This window comes from Pinus tabuliformis, chromosome 6 (assembly GCF_031772625.1).
Source record: "Pinus tabuliformis cultivar Carrire ecotype Pingquan chromosome 6, CPIR1, whole genome shotgun sequence".
Classification (NCBI taxonomy): domain Eukaryota; kingdom Viridiplantae; phylum Streptophyta; class Pinopsida; order Pinales; family Pinaceae; genus Pinus; species Pinus tabuliformis.
This window is the reverse complement of record NC_142292.1, coordinates 464,840,466-464,859,011: the sequence shown is the minus strand read 5'-3', so window position 1 is coordinate 464,859,011 and position 18,546 is coordinate 464,840,466.

Here is an 18,546-nt window from a genome sequence, read left to right as displayed (position 1 = left end):
TGAGTTAATGATGGAAATAACCCCTACTTATCATATGAAAGCAAAAACTCGGCCTCTAGATCAAGGTGCAGGAGGAGCACATAGGGATTTTCAAGGTCAAGGACGTGGATGAGGAGAAGGACCGAGTAGAGGTCGTGGTCAGATTATTTGCTACAACTACAAACAACCGGGGGACTTTGCGTGAGATTGCCCGAATCCTACACAACCTTCGTGCCAATACTTTAGAAAATTCAACCATGCCATAAAAGGGTGTTCAGTGCTAATAGCTAAAATGCAAGAGAAGAAAACACGACCTCAGTAACCTACACAAAATTTACAAATGATGAGCATTGAGCCTTGTGAGGAGGATCAAAGCATTGATATTGTACTAAGAAGTGGTATGACGACTAGCGCAGATAAAGGTAAGAAGCTTGAAGAATATGGATGGGTCTACAAAGCTCCTAAGAAAGAAGTCATCTTTGACCTTAATCGTGCTAAGGAAACATTCACGGAATAAGAGAAGAACTTCGTTGAGGCCTCCACCTAAGGAAGCCAGGAAAAGTCACCAAAAACTAGTGCGACGCAAGAGGTTGATCCTTCCATACTCATTACGTTTTTGGAGACCTGCATGAATTTATTGCATGATAGAAAGGCTGTGGAAGGATTGAAAGACTTAATAGACAAGTGCGCCAATAAGGAAAACACTTCTATGGAGCAGTGCACAGTTACAAAGATTGGAAAGAATAAGGCACAAACAGGATGTGAGATGCGGCTAACAGTGCAGATAGGCAATTATGAAATGGACCAAGTCATTTTGGATTTGGGGTTTGATGTGAATGTTCTACCTAAACAAACATGGGAAAGGATGGGGAGACCTACGCTGCAGTGGTCTCTGATTCAGCTCATGATGGAAAATCAGTAGAAAATCATCCCCATGGGATGATTATATCGAGTAATGGTTGACATTGAAGGTGCGAGTGCATTAGCGGACTTTGAAGTTATATAAATTGTGGATGAAAATAATCCCTACCCCATGCTCTTGGGAATTTACTGGGCTATTGACATGAATGGGGTCATTAATTTGAAGAAGAGGAAAATGTCATTTGAACAAAAGTCGCTAAGATTTATAGTGCCACTGGATCCTACAGAACGGGTGCAATATACTAAACTAGTCCTTGATTACGTAGAAAGTGATGATGAGATGGATCAAATATACAAGATAACAATATGATATCAAGATTAGATCAATCCAATGGCGGATGGATGGATCGCATGGGACCAGGAGAGTACTTGCACTTCTGATTCAGATGAGGAATTAGAGCATTGGAAAAACTGCTTACATGAAGAATCTACATTGCGATGCAACATGATGATGAAGTTACGATGCTGCGTTTCGTCGGATGTAAGAAAGCTACCTTATTATGATGGTTTGACTGACATCAATATTTTTTTAGATGAATTTGAGCTTGAAGTCCCTGAAGACCACCATTTTCAAGCATTAGAGTTGGCACTGCGTGCTACGCCCACATGATGGTGGGGTACGCATAAGGATAGTTTTTCTAGATGGTGAGATTACAAGAGAATGATGAAGTTATGATTTGGGCATGCAAATACAAGAATGATTGTGAAGTACAGTGGGAAGGATGATCCACGCGATCAGCTGGAAAAATGGAACAAGGAGTGGGGGATGAAACCACTGCCAGAATGGGTATATATATTTTGTCATACCTTGGATACAATCCCCATGAACTCGTACCTCGAAATAGACCTCCACCACAACACTTCAGAATGGGATGTATTGAAGGAAGGGTTCTTATTGACTTTTAGCTTTCAGCACATATTTGCAAGCATCGATGAAGTGCTTCAATAAATTAAAGCAGTTATCTTCATGACACCGAAGGATCCGATGGAATGGACCCAACCAGATTAGAACACCCAGTTGCGCCACACATTAGAATGCTATAATGTGACTGCTAAAGAGGAGGAATAAGACCCTAGGAACATCAATATTCCAGACACAGAAGGGCATCGTGAAGTAGAAGGACCGCAAGTCGAGAACCCTGACATCTTCATACCTTTGAAAACAAGACAAGTAAACATTGGCATTGAAGAAGAACCAAAGTTCATGAAGATTGGAGACTATTGGGACAATGCTACAATAGACAAAGTTGTTGAATTACTTCATGAATACCAAGATCTCTTCCCCACTAAGTTTTCAAATTTAAAGGGCATACTTGGTGATTTGGACATTATGAGGATAACATTGAAGCCAGACACGAAACCTGTTAAACAAAGGCCTTATCATCTTAATCCTAAGTATAAGGAGAAGTTTCGCCAAGAGCTGGATAAAATGATGGAGGTAGGCATTATAGATCATGTTGAAGAGTCTGATTAGGTGAGCCCGATGGTAGTCCAAGAGAAGAAACAAAAGGGTGAAATAAGGATCTGTGTAGATTTGCGGAAGCTTAATGATGCATGTGTTCATGAACTATTTCCAACGTCGTTTATAGATGAGGTGTTAGACAATGTTGGATGGCAGGAGGCTTATTTGGTCACTGAATGTTTTTCCAGTAATCATCAAATTAAGATTACACCTGAGGATAGAAGCAAAACCACCTTTGAGACAAAATGGGGTTGCTTTTAGTACACCGTTATGCCTTTTGGATTAAACAATGCACCTGCAATATTTTCCCACGTAGTCATGTTGAGCTAATTTATGTTCCTAAACTAACACAATTATTTACTTATCAATCCAGGTTGTTTATTCTTGGAGGCAAATTCACTATTTGTGAAGATCAAATACAATCAAACTTTGAAAGATAAATGATTAAAAACTAAGAGAAAATATATCTTAAAACTCTTGATTCAATCAGCTTAAAAGAGGAAACATTGAAAGAGTTCTTGAACTCAAGAAGTCTACTTCCAACTCAATTATTACTTCATGAATTAGAGATGATAACCAGAAACTCAAGATGCATAAATCATACATGAAAAAGGCTCTTAACTTAAGAGACACTTAAAGCTTTCCATAATAACTCATTCATCTCAAGATGTAAATCTAAATGAAAACAAACTATTTGCATGTAAATAAAAGAGACTACTTCTAATTCACCATTTCATAGAGAGAATGCCCAACTTGAACATTTGTTTCCCAACTCAATTAGATGATGAATAAACCATTAACAACTGAAATCAATCACTATTCATAATCATGATGCAATCTGAAATAAGACTTTGAAAAACTAAAGCTACCATCAACCAGATTTGCAATGAAATAAATCTAGTCTAACTTGAAAGTGTACTTAGCTTGGAGTGGGGGCCCTCCACCCTTGCCTTGCACACTTATGAAGATGATATAAGAAGCTTTATATCAGCAAAACATCCATGTATTGATCAGCAAAATGAAAGTAACACAAGTCTCCAACTTAAGTCTTCACACCAAAAATATTACAGCATAAAAGTATCATATGTCAAGTGTTTTGAGCCATCAAAGTGTGGCTCTTAAATAAGAGGTTCATGAAACCAACTGATCTAAAATCACTCTAACAAACATATATACTCTAATCCACCTATCCAAGTCGAATCCACCTTCCTCATCCCAAGAAATATGACTAATATCTTGGAATCCCAAAACAGCCCTATTTAGATGGGATTTCTGGATGACTAGTCATGATTGACTAGCTCCAAAAAGGCATAATAAAGCTCGATCTGGTTGAACCAAGCATAGGTGGCTTGGTCCTAGTTCCCAAGCTTTCCATTCATGCATCCCATTCGTGCTAAGGTGGCCTGCATCCATATCAACCATAAAGTGATTACGGGAATTTCTGAAATTGCCAAAATTGCACTTAAAATCAAACTTTTATAAAAACTCTAGAAATTGACAAATTAAAGTTAAATACCTGATTATACTTCAAATATTCATTAAAATGAGATGGATGAAGTGAAAATGAAGGATAAATGGATAGTTAGATAAGTTTCTCAAAGCAAAAAGAGATCAAAACTGAAGCCCAACATCTCTCCCATGCTTATGATCAAGCATGTCCCCATGCTTGCTTGCTCCTCTTGGACCTTCTGCCCTCTGAAGTAGATGCTGTACTTGTAGCTGGTTCCCTGTTCACACAATCAAATTCTGATTCCTACCCTGCCTTTAACATTGCTGCCTTCACCTTTTGTTTTTCATATTTAGCTTTCCACATGTTTTTATCTTTTAACCACTGAAATGCCTGTTTGGAAAGCAATTCATTTCTCCTTTTTAGCCTGCTTATTTCTTCTTGCAACTTTTCATTTGTTTTCATTAGTTTTGCATTGTCCTTTTTCTGTGCCTTGTTCTCTGATTTCAATTCCTTTTCCACAATTTTGCTTATTTCTATCTGATCTGTTAAGTCTTGGATTTTGGCCAAATGAATTTCTTTTTCAAAATCCTGAGTGGTTTTCATTAAGGATTCTCCTGCATCATTATATATGGAATCTCTTTCAAGGGGCTCTTGTGCTATATCCTGCTCTTCTGGTTTTCTAGGAGAATAAGCTTCTACTTCCTTCTCAAGATCAATAGAAGTTCTATTCCTATGAACAGACATAAAAGATGTTTCAGTCTCATGCATGGCCATATTCCTAGCTCTGGTCCTTGGATATAGGGGAGAATTCATCATGCTTCTACTTTCCTATTCTACCTTTTCCTATATATCAATAAGATGTTCTGTAAAATGATTTTTATGCATGAATTCTTTCCATTCTAGGCCCTTTGATTTTACCTGGTATTCCACTAAGATTTTAATTAGCCCCTGATGATAGATTTGTGCTGACTTTGGCCTACTTTCTTGTTTCACTGATTCAATCATTTTTACAAGACTTTTGTGCAGGAAATATGGTAAATTGATTCTTTCATCCCCTTTAATATGCTGTAGTAATCTAACATGATATAAATGAGCAATGCTGTAACCACGATCACATGTTAAAAACTTCTGAACAACCAAGACTAGTTCCTTCCATGGTTCATTGAACCATTCCCTGGGTATCCCCTTAGTCCTATCAAATGTTCCTTTTCGGTTCTTTTCAAGGAAGAAAGTCCAGCCTTTCTCCTTGAAATGTACACCTTTGTGATAATTTTCCCCTATCATCGGTAACTCTAAGGCTTTGGACAAATACTCTTGAGTTACTGGGATATTGACTTCTCCTACTTGAGTTTGGTCATGACTGAAATTATGGATGAAGTCTTTAGTTATCTGATCTGAATAGCCATTAAATTTCTGTAGGAATCCTATCATTCCTGACTGATACAATTTCTCTACAGTTTCTTTGCTCCAACTCTCAATTTGAAATTTTGGTTCTACCCGGTTTGTCATGTTTTCTGTGAACCAATCAATATAATCCTCTGCTGTTACTAACTTCATTTGAACAAAAATTATGGCTATTGTTTTTAAATGAAATTGTAAAAGCAACGAGGCTTACCTTCCCCCTCTGACTCAACTGTTAATCTGCTGGACTCTGTCCTTTGTAACCTCTGCTGTCTTTCCTCTGCACAAACTCTGTTTCAAATCCCTGTTTAAGGCAAACAATCAGCTGAATATGCTTTATTAGCACATTATTCTCTGTTTGTGCACAAATGGACAAATGACTGTATAATATACAAATTATTCTCGGCCTCTCAAGAAAATTTGACTATATTACAACAAAGTGTTCTGGCCTTTCTCTGATTTCTCAAAAATAATGACTGTATATAAGCAAAATGCTCTCGGCCTCACTGAATTCTCAAAAATGATGACTATATAAACGAGGAAATTGCTCTCGGCCTCACTGAATTCTCATCGTTTTTACAAATGTAAATACAGAGCTATAGCCTAGAGGTCTAATCACATTCGCTCGCCTCATATTCCTCACTGCTCATGTCAAACAAATAAAAACGCAGAGCTTCCTGATAAAACAATGCATCATTCGTTTTCTATTAAGATCTGCACTTAATATCGAATGTATGAAAGTAACCCTACGCATTTTCATGGCACAAACATATATATTAACATGTTAATATACAGGCACAGTGAAGTATGAACAGCGTTCCTCTGTTTTCTTTGACAAGTCTTCTCGGCATTAACAAATGCGCATCGATTTACAGCCTATACATATATATAACAGCTCTCGGCAATTTGATTTAACATATTCAAAACACATATGACCATACTCTGTGTTTTAATGCATTCTCTGTTCTGTGCAACCATATATCCGTGTGCGTATATCTGAGCAAACATATATGACAAACGGTCCATGATCTCGGCGCTCCTCTGATGACAACCAATACAATTTACACACAGCCAAAATGTTTTCAATATGCCAATGACCGAGACTTAGCGCGCAGGCAAACAAAAGGTTAAATGCAACGACTAGAGATTAGGTGCAACTGAAGGTTTTGACAGGCAATGTATATCACAATCCTTAGTGCGCTCGGCATTTAAACAAACTCCGCGTTTTATGCATTAGATTCCTCATTCTAACTCGACTCTGCTACCGTGTTATGCATGCATATTTAACTTTAAATGCCGGCGATTTACCATTATTTTCACACCATAATCTACGCATAAATATCTGGTCAATCCATTCATACGTGCTGTAGACTTGGAGTTATCCCGGATTTAGTGCTTACCTGATTGTTTATGGCCGCGTGGGATGCAAACAATACTTTCAATTCCTCCTTCTCCGGTCCGTCGAACTGGTGTCAAAGTAATGAAGACTCGTGAGTTAATGGCGAACTCATCCCTATCTACAGTTCTGAGCGGAATAAACTCAATCTCTCACCTTATCTGCTTACAACACTCGGCTCCTTGCTCATACGACTCAGATTTCTCTTTAAAAACTCTCTCAACACACTCCTTTCCCTCTTTGCTACGTCTCGGCTTCAAACACAACTCTCTGAGCTCTGGCAATGAAGAATGGTGGTTTGAATCAACGCCGGGCGGGTTTCTTATGACCGTTTCTCACTGTACCCGGCGCTTCATTACTTGGTAGATGCAGTTACATGGCTGTCCTTGTTGACTCAGTCGCCCGACTGAGTCATAAGGATGGCCGTCCTTCCGCCGCTCCATCATCCAATGCTTAAATGCTGCCATACCACCGTGTCCCTCTCGTACCTGTGTGCTGGCCTCCGTGGCACTCATGGCTTATCATTTTCTTTAGCGTTGCATTGTTTGTTGATGCCGGCCGTCGTCGTGCGTCCTCATTGCACCGACCTCTGCATATGGCATGTCATTACGTGGCTGCTGCACTACTGTATGGTTATTATCATATGGTTGGTGTCATAATATGCCAAATATGTGTTATGATATACGTCCAGGCTTATGGTTGAAACTTTACATACGTTGCAATTGAAACGTTATACCATACCATAATTCTCTCACCATCGTATTGCATGCTTACGGCCTCTTATATCATCACATGTTCCACTTGCACCATTACATTACCCGCGGCCCTTATATCACTATGTTATATGCTTTTGTGTGTTTGAATATGCGCATTAGGTTATATAGATATGTCTCCATATTGTATGCGCAATACTTTTATACCCATTTCCTTTGATATATGCGCATTCTATATTCCTTTTGTAACATTATTAGGTTATGCTCATTTGAAATAGCTTTAGGGCCTTATAACCTATAATGTATATGTTCAATATTTTCATACTTTAGCGCATATCTTTTATAACATAGCTTTATAATTTTAAAATGACCATTGAGGTCATATTTAAAATTATAATCATTCTAATGCTCTGAGTTCATGTGCAGGTGAAAAGAGTGGTCCCAGTTTGATTCTTTTGCTTTTAAGGAAAATACCTAGGGAAAATTATATGAGATGAAATGAAATGGAATATGAATAGGGAATGTAGGGTATATATACTGGGAATGAATATCAATGAATATTTGCAGATACTAACTTCAATTAGATCAAAACTAGAAGTTTCTAAAAAAATTTGAATTTCAAACACAAAATGGCTATGAATATACTCCCTTGTTGTTGTTTGTACAGGCGGAATGTTGAATACTGTTTGTACAGGTGGAATGTTGAATGTTGTTTGTACAGGTGGAATAGATGAAAAGTAGACTTTTATTACTGCTCCTTGTTTACTATGCTCTATTTCTTGAATTGTTCAGGTCCCTTTGAATAATGTTTCTCTTTTCAGGTCCCTCTGAATAATGTTTTCATCTCAGGTCCCTTCTGCAATGCTTCTGGAATGATTTGATCTGCTGCAACTGAGTTTGCTTTAGGTCCCACTGAATAATGTTTCTTCTCAGGTCCCTTCTGGTTCTGCTGCAACAAATTTGCTTCAGGTCCAAAGTGAACAACACAATCCCTTAGCTGTGGCAGCTAAGAGGTTGCTACAAGACTCTCCCTTGTTGAATGTTTGACTTGTCCTCAAGTCAATTGTGGAAAGGTCCTGCATTGAAATTGTGAGAGTAGTAAAACAAGAATACTGAATTCATAGAGTCTAAGTTTCCCTGGTTTTCCCCTATGAATTCATGTTTTCTTAGTGCCAGTTGCCTGGTTTTCACCAGCAAACAATTTTTTTTTTTTTTTTTTTTTTGTTTTTTTTTTTCATATATCTTTTTCTTTTTATTTTTATTTTTTTTTATAGATATTTTATTTTATTTTATTTTTTTATTCTTTTTCTGAACTGGAAGATGGCAGAGCCATAATTTCCAGTCCTGATTCTTCTACCAGTTGTTTCATGAATGTCTCTTTACTAATAGGCTGATGATAAACTTTCAGCCTATGACCATTTGCAACAAATGAGGTGGGGTCCTGGTCAATGGTCTTTATCCTCACTGCTCCGTTATCAAAGATCTCCTCGATTTCATATGGCCCTAGCCAATGTGTTGTAAATTTCACCTTAAAATCCTTGAATTTGGAGTCAAATAATAAGGCCCAGTCTCCCTTATGAAATGTCTTTGTCTTTATGTATCTATCATGCCATTTGATTCTCTGTTGCTGTACTAATGCTATCTGTTCAATTGCTTGTTGACGATGTTCATCCAATTGGTTGAGTTCCATGATCCTTTGTTGCTGTGCTTCAGTCAGGTCCATGCCCAATTCTGCTGCTAGTCTATAGGTCTGTATCTGAAATTCAATAGGCAACAAGGCCTCTTTCCCATAGACTAACTGGTATGGACTAAAACCAGTTGTGTTTTTCCATGTGATTTTGTAGGCCCATAATGCGTCCTTCAACTTTTCAGACCAATCTTTTCTATTCTGCTGCACTGTCTTAGTCATGATGTTTTCTAAGACTTTGTTTGTGGATTCTACCTGACCATTTGCCTGAGGATGATATGGAGTAGACTTCCTATGCTTTATCTTATATTTCTCTGTCAAATCCCGCACTAACTTTGAGGTAAACTGCGTTCCTTGATCTGTCACTATTTGTCTTGGAACTCCATATCTCACAAAAATTTCTTCAAAGAGGAAGGTAACCACTGTGTCTTCTGTCGCTCTGCTCACTGCTTTAGCTTCCACCCATTTTGTTACATAGTCCGTGCACACTAGGATGTATCTTTTTCCATTTGATGGTGGATTAATGGGTCCAACAAAATCAAGTGCCCACTGTTCAAATGGCTCAATGAGGACTTGTGGCTTGAGCGGCATTTCATCTGACATGATGGGTCTCCCTATTCTTTGGCAACTGTCACATTGTTTGACATATGCCTTAGAATCTTTGAAGATAGATGGCCAGTAATAGCCCAATTGCAGCACTTTATATGCTGTTCGTTTGTCTGCAAAATGACCACCACATGGTTCGTCATGACATGCCCTGAAAATATCTAGGTTTTCATCTTCACGCACACACTTTCTAATCATTAGATCTGAACCTGTATAAAACAAATCACCATTCACCCAACTATATCTAGAACTTTCTTTAACAATTTTCTTTCTTTGCTTGCTAGTGAATTGAGTTGGAAATTTTCCAGATGACAAGTAATTGGCAATATTTGCAAACCAAGGTGTTTTAACTGCTATGGCAAACAGATGTTCATCAGGGAAGTTGTCTATAACTGGATTTGGGTCTTCAGGTGATTGGATGCGGGACAGAAAGTCAGCCACCTGGTTTTCTTTACCTGGCCGGTCTTGGATTGTAATGTTAAATTCTTGCAATAACAGGAGCCATCTAGTAATTCGTCCATTAGTGATGGGTTTGTTCATCAAGTATTTTATTGCTGAGTGATCTGTGTGAATAAAAACTTGATATCCTGTAATGTAATGCCTGAATTTATTTACTGCATGTATAACGGCTAACATTTCCTTTTCAGTGACTGTATAGTTTGTTTCTGCAGGTGTCAAATTCTTACTGATAAAGTATATTGCATAGTTGAACAAATTTTCTTTCTGCCCCAGAGAGGCACCTATTGCAGTGTCTGATGCGTCAGTGGAAATATGAAAAGGCAAAGACAAATTTGGCCCTCGAAGTATGGGTGCCACTGACAGTTTATCTTTTAAAATTTGAAAAGCATTTTGACAGCTATTCGTCCATTGGAATTCAACATCTTTTGCTAAAAGTTTAAACAGGGGTTGAGCTAATTTGCTGAAGTTTTCTATGAATCTTCTGTAATAGCCCGCATAGCCCAAGAAACTTCTAACCTCCTTTTGAGTTGTAGGTGGCATTAAGTTAACTAGGACTTGAATTTTGGCTGGATCCACCTTAATTCCGGAGCTGGAAATATGGTGTCCCAGAACTATACCCTCTGTTAACATCATATAGCATTTTTCGTTACTTAATGACAGATTTGTTTCAATACATCGCTTCAAGACTTTCTCAAGATTGTTCAAACAATCTTCATATGTGTTTCCATACACTGTGAAGTCATCCATATAAACTTCCACACATTCATGGACTAGATCAGCAAATATCGCAAGCACTGCTCTTTGAAAAGTTGCAGGTGCATTGCATAAACCAAAAGGCAAAACATTATATGCATAGGTTCCCCAAGGGCAAGTAAATGTAGTTTTGTCTTGGTCTTCTTTTGCTATTCTAATCTGATTGTACCCACTAAACCCATCCAAGAAAGAGAAGTATTTCTTTCCAGCCAAAGAATCTAGCACCTGGTCAATGAATGGTAGAGGAAAATGGTCTTTCAATGTAGCCTTGTTTAATTCTCGGTAATCTATACATACCCTCCATTTTCCGTTTTTCTTTGGTACAACAACCAGTGGTGAAACCCATTGACTATCTGAAATAGGATAGATGAATCCAACATTTAGCAGTTTTTGCAGTTCTTCTTTCACTATTTCTTTCATCATTGGATTCATTCTTCGTTGTGGTTGTCTAACAGGTTTAAGTTTATCATCTGTATAGATGTGGTGGATACATGTGTTAGGATGGATTCCTTGCATGTCAGTGTAATCCCAGGCAAATGCTTTTGAGTATTTCTGTAGTAATGCAATTACCTCTTGTTCTTGTTTTGATTGCAGCTGGTTTCCAATATTTAAATATTTTCCAGGTTGTACCTCAATTGTTTTGATTATTGGGTTGCTAATTGTGTTTACAGGAAAGATGTCTCCCAAAGAGTGCTGCAATGTTCTAATAGTACATGTTTCCTGAAAACATTGATTCAAAAGTTCATTTGCAGCTTCATATTGAACTTTCCTTAGCTGCTCTGAAATATTTGGTTCTGAGATAAAGAGATCCATCAAATCTTCATTCTCCTCTTCTTCTCTAAAATCAAAGAATTGATTGATACTTAAAACTGCTTTTGTTTGTTGCTTTTCCTGGGTTTCAAGTATTGATTCTAAAGAAGTGGTTTGTGCAGGTGAATAAAGAGTGACATGCTTCCTCTCATCTCCATGTGAAATTATCATACTTCCAGATCTGCATCCTATGAAGGCATCTGCAGTGGCTAACCATGATCTGCCTAATATCAGAGGATGTCCTCCCAAGTTTGTCTTTGGTTGCAAGATCAAGAAGTCAACAGGATACTCCCATGAATCCAAGGAAACTATGATATCTTCTAACATTCCTTCAGGAACAACCTTAGATCTATCTGCTAATTCCAATACCGTTGAGGTTGATCTAATGTTGTTTAATTGCAAAGTTTTCATTGTTTCCATTGTCATTACGTTGATAGCTGCTCCCAATTCTATTAATGTATTAGGTACAGAGAAATTATTTATTGATATGGTAACCATTGGGATACCAGGATCAATATATTTTTCTATTACAGTTTGAGTAGACATGAGACTTGCTAATTTACCAATGACTTGGATTGTTGCAGGATCCTTTTTCTTTCTTTCTTTCCTAAGGCACAATTCCTTTATTGTCTTTGCATATATCGGTATTTCTTTGATGGCTTTTAATAAAGGAATATTAACATATGCATTTTTTAACTCATCTAAGATATCAAATTCAGGAAGGGTTATTTGATTTTGAATTTGTTGTTCTACCAACCTTTCAGGATAAGGTGGTGTTTGTGTAATATTTGCTCCTTTCTGATTTTGTACCTTAGTTTGTGTGGTTTCAGATGATTCCCCTTGTTCAACTGGTTCTTCTATAATTGGAGGAGAATCTTTCTTAAGTACTTTTCCAGACCTTAAGTGGACATCATCAAGAGGAAGAATTGAATATGCAGGATAATATGTTGCTTCCTCTACTGTATATGCAGATTTGTCCGCTTTGTTATTTGGATTTGCCACCGGTTGGGATGGTAATTGTGTTGGTCTGGGTTGATTTGAAGGTAACTGTAACTGTTGTGGTTGTGACAGGAATGGTGGTGGATTCTGCTGCTGGAATGGATATGCAGAATTTTGTTGCGGAAATGGCATGGATGAAGGATATTGTGGGTATGAAAATGGCTGTTGGTACTGTTGCTGGTATTGCTGTTGATATTGTTGAGACTGTTGTGGCTGTTGGTTTCCATAACCATATCCTCTCCAACCTTGTGCAGGTTGTTGTGGATATTGTTGTGGAGGCCAAGCTTGCCATGGCATTGGAGGGGCCCAAGGATTATAAGATGGATAAGCATAATTTTTTTGAGGGGCTTGTGGCTGATTCGGTTGTGGCATTCTAGGTGGCCATGGTCTTCTTGGTGCAACATAATAGAAGCCTTCTGCTCCTTGCATTTCTTCCATTGAATTAGTTTGTAATTCTTTTAATGTTACACAATTTTCAGTGGAATGATTGCCTGTACAAAGACCACACACTTGAATGCTATCTAAAGGACAATCTCTCAAAGGATGTTTCTTTTTACATTTTGAACAAAATATTGCTAAGGCTTGTTCTTGTTCCTCCTTTTTCTTATTTGCCTTTAGCATATCTACTTGTGTCCCTAATGTACTCAAAAGATATGTTTTGAAATTTTCCAATAGACTTCCTATTTCAGCCCTTGTTATCCCTCCTGCGGCTGACTTTGCTGCTTTGGAACTCACTTCCCTTCTTCCGGCTTTTGATCTTCCTCTAGAATATTTCTGACATAACTCGACAATTTCATCAAATGGAAGATTTGAAATATCTCCTTTACCCATTACATTTAAAATGTCAAGGTACTCATCTCTTATGCTTTTGAGGAAGATTGTTCGAACAGTTTCTTGGTTTAGGGAATGTTGTTTAGATTTCTGCAGATTATATGCAAACCGTTCTAAATATTCTTCTAGATTTTCATCTTCTTGCTGTGTCATTCTAAACACATCTTCCCTTGAATCTCTAGATCTGCAATAAGGCTGATATTTCTTAAGGAAGACAGTTCGCATATCATCCCAGGAGGCTATTGTTTGTTCCCCTAAACCCATAAACCATTTTAAGGCTGCTGCTTTTAATGTTGCAGGGAAAAGACGGAGCTTATGGACATCATCAGTATAACCATATGTTCTACATAAGATATTGAATTCAAACATGAATGAATCCGGATCTTCTGTAGACATTCCATAGAAGTTTGGCAACACAGAAGGTGGAATGTTTTTCATCTTTACTTCTTCTCCTAGTATTGCACTTGTATCTATTATTGGAAAACCAAAAGTAGATTCTTGGTCAAGTCCATCTTCTTGTCTTTTCCTGTCATTTTCTAACTTCCTATCATTTTCATGTTTCCTTTCTTCCTCTCTCTTCCTTCTCCATTCTCTTTCTTGTCTTTCATTTTCAGCTCTTTGTTCTTCAGGAGTAAGATGAATGGATCCATGTCCCTCTTCTTCTGCCATTTGTGGAGTTGTTTCAATTTCAGGTGGAGGTTCAAGTTGCGGGAAGATAGGAGGATCGATGGGTGGAAAAACAACTTGTTTCCCTTTTTCTTTTAGTTTTCCGGAAGTGGAGAATTTTTGCTTTGTCTCCCAAGTTGACAAAGTTTGCCTTTCAATCAAGGTTAATCTTTGGCCACTTCTTTGTTTTTCTATCAGTTCTTCAATGATTGGATTACCAGTAACAGGTGTATGTGATGATCCTATCTCTACTTGTGGGGGGTTTTTGATAAATCTACCTTGAGGATCTCTAACTCTAGGCATATAGAAACATAATTAAAGAAATGAAATATAACTAATGTTTTTGTGTATTTTGGATTTTATCTCTCTATTGACTATGCTGATATTTGCCTCCCCGGCAACGGCGCCAAAATGTTGAGCTAATTTATGTTCCTAAACTAACACAATTATTTACTTATCAATCCGGGTTGTTTATTCTTGGAGGAAAATTCACTATTTGTGAAGATCAAATACAATCAAACTTTGAAAGATAAATGATTAAAAACTAAGAGAAAATATATCTTAAAACTCTTGATTCAATCAGCTTAAAAGAGGAAACATTGAAAGAGTTCTTGAACTCAAGAAGTCTACTTCCAACTCAATTATTACTTCATGAATTAGAGATGATAACCAGAAACTCAAGATGCATAAATCATACATGAAAAAGGCTCTTAACTTAAGAGACACTTAAAGCTTTCCATAATAACTCATTCATCTCAAGATATAAATCTAAATGAAAACAAACTATTTGCATGTAAATAAAAGAGACTACTTCTAATTCACCATTTCATAGAGAGAATGCCCAACTTGAACATTTGTTTCCCAACTCAATTAGATGATGAATAAACCATTAACAACTGAAATCAATCACTATTCATAATCATGATGCAATCTGAAATAAGACTTTGAAAAACTAAAGCTACCATCAACCAGATTTGCAATGAAATAAATCTAGTCTAACTTGAAAGTGTACTTAGCTTGGAGTGGGGGCCCTCCACCCTTGCCTTGCACACTTATGAAGATGATATAAGAAGCTTTATATCAGAAAAACATCCATGTATTGATCAGCAAAATGAAAGTAACACAAGTCTCCAACTTAAGTCTTCACACCAAAAATATTACAGCATAAAAGTATCATATGTCAAGTGTTTTGAGCCATCAAAGTGTGGCTCTTAAATAAGAGGTTCATGAAACCAACTGATCTAAAATCACTCTAACAAACATATCTACTCTAATCCACCTATCAAATTCGAATCCACCTTCCTCATCCCAAGAAATATGACTAATATCTTGGAATCCCAAAACAACCCTATTTAGATGGGATTTCTGGATGACTAGTCATGATTGACTAGCTCCAAAAAGGCATAATAAAGCTCGATCTGGTTGAACCAAGCATAGGTGGCTTGGTCCTAGTTCCCAAGCTTTCCATTCATGCATCCCATTCGTGCTAAGGTGGCCTGCATCCATATCAACCATAAAGTGATTACGGGAATTTCTGAAATTGCCAAAATTGCACTTAAAATCAAACTTTTATAAAAACTCTAGAAATTGACAAATTAAAGTTAAATACCTGATTATACTTCAAATATTCATTAAAATGAGATGGATGAAGTGAAAATGAAGGATAAATGGATAGTTATATAAGTTTCTCAAAGCAAAAAGAGATCAAAACTGAAGCCCAACAAGTCATATAAGCATTCAAAAAATTCATTCATAAGTTTCTGGAAGTATACTTGATGACTGGACTATGTTTGGCTTGGTAAAGTGCCATGTAGCAAGTCTGCGCCTTATGTTAGATACTTTTCGAAGATACCATATAGTGTTGAATTTGAAAAAATGTATATTCTGTGTTCCTTTTGGGATCTTGCTAGGTCATGTTGTGTGTAAGAAAGGATTGATGGTGGACCCTGCAAAGATTGTGGTGATTATGAACTTGGAGGCCCCAAGGAACGTCAAGTAGCTGCACGCGATGCTGGGTCACACGTGATACTATAAAAAATTCATTAAAGCCTATGCTCAAATTACTGCGCCCATGGAAAAACTGCAAAAGAAGGACGTGACATTATGTTGGGATGAGGAATGTCAGCGCAGCTTGGATGTGTTAAAGGTGACTACGCCAATCCTGGTATTTCCGGATTGGAAGGAGTTTCATGTACATGTGGATTCTTATTGCATTGCGCTAGGTGCAGTACTAACACAGGCAAGCAAAGGAGAACTGGACCATCCTATAGCCTTCACAAGTAGCAAGTTATCAAAGGCCGAGAAAAAATATTCAACTATAGAGCATGAGGGGTTGGCCATGGTCTACGCGCTACAAAAAGTTAGGCATTATCTCTTAGGGGGACATTTCAAGATGTATATAGATCAATTTGCCTTAAAGTACCTAGTCAACAAGCTTGTGTTGGGGGGAAATATTTCCAGGTGGTTGTTATTATTTTAGGAGTACAATTTTGAAGTGATTATGAAGTCGGGGAGGTTGAATGCTAGACCTAACAATCTGTCATGAATTGAAACAGGTGAAGAACCCAGTAATTTGGAGGAAGGGTTTCCATATGTGTAGATCTTTGCGGTGCATGTCTTTGATGACCATTTTGTTATCATTATTCACTTATTAACTAGAGGGATGGCACTTGAAGGATATACAAATCAATAGAAGAAAGAACTAGTAGTTCATGCAACCGATTTTTTTTCCATTGCGGGACATTTGTACAAAATGGGGGAAGATGAAAAATTGTGTAGACATGTGTTGGATTTTAAGCATGATAGTATCCTGGTTGAAGCTCATGTGGGAGATGTAGGAGGCCATTATGTAGGAAAAGCAACCGCGTAGAAGATTTTGCGCAGGATTATGGTGGCCAACATTACACAATTATTCCAAAGCATACTGTAAGGCATGTGATGCATGTTAGAGGACTGGAAGACCGTCGGGAAGGGATAAAATACCACTACATCCTTAGGTATCTTTATAGTCATTTGAGAAGTGGGTGATAATGTAGCAACTTGGAAAGAAAACAGGTGCGCTCTACATTATCACTATGACGGAATATTTAATCAAATGGGTGGAAGCACAACTAGTAAAGGACTATACGGGGGCTACGATAACAAAATTTTTGTTTCAACATGTCTTAACATGGTTTGGATGTCCAAAAGTATTAATGCATAATAGGGGAACAAAATTTCTAAATGAAACGACTAGCACGCTCATAGATGAATTCTAGGTCTACCATCAAAAGAATACACCATAGCACCCGCAGGCAAATGGGACTGTCGAAGCTTTTAAATTTTTTTTGGAGAACACATTGACAAAGGTATGTAATGCAAAACGAAATGATTTGGATGTGCGCGTACCTGCAGTACTATGGGCCTATAGGACAACATGTCAAAATATGATAGGGAAAACACCGTTTAGATTGGTCTATGGCATTGAAGTGGTGATGCGGATCGCGAGCCTTTTGAGGAACGGCTCACGCAGATCATGGAGTTAGAGGAAGATTGTTGCCTAGCATGATTCCATCAGCAAATGCAAAAGGAACGCGAAAAATCATTGCATGATAGGCACATTAAGTTGTGCACATTCAAGGTAAATGATTTGGTGTTGTTATATGATAGAAAGTTCACGAAGTTTCCGGGAAAGTTTCAAATGCACTGGTTGGGGCCGTATGTCATCAAGGAGATTACAGATGGTGGCGTAGTCTAACTCGTGAAGTTGAATGGGGAACCTTTCCCTGGAAAATTAAATGGAAGTAGGTTGAAGCTATATATAGGGGATCCTTCCCCTGTGTCATGACTATATGACAACAGGACAGTCTCAGCAATCCAGGAAGCTACAAGGGATTGCGAGACTATAAACTATGATACCCGATTAGGAGAAAAGATTAATTTGGAGGCTGTGCCAGATGACAGGAGTGCGACAAGTGAAATTGTGCTGCATGAGCTGCATTGTGGAGGATGGTACCACGCAGGTGGGTCCAAAGGTAACCATTGAGGTTACTATTCATGATTTGATGGCCAAACAACAGTTATGGGGAGCAGGTAGACACTATTTATGGTGAAAATATTTGAATATATGCTTCCAAAGAAACATTTATTATCAGAATTTGCAGGCAACAGTCAGATTTGAATTCAAATCCCCCTATAAATTACGCATTCTAGTCCAACAGAGAACACTTTGCATTCTGAGAGTTCTTGGCACATTTTTCTATATGAAGCGTATGAATCGTGTGTTTTGGGAAGAATTTGTGACGTGACCCTTATTTGTGAACTATTCTGAAGTAGCTTGAGAGCTATTTGTTGAGAAGATGACTACTTCCAACACCGCTGAAGCCATCAATTTTGAGGCAGCTATGTCTGACGCACTAGGCCCTGAAGTGACCA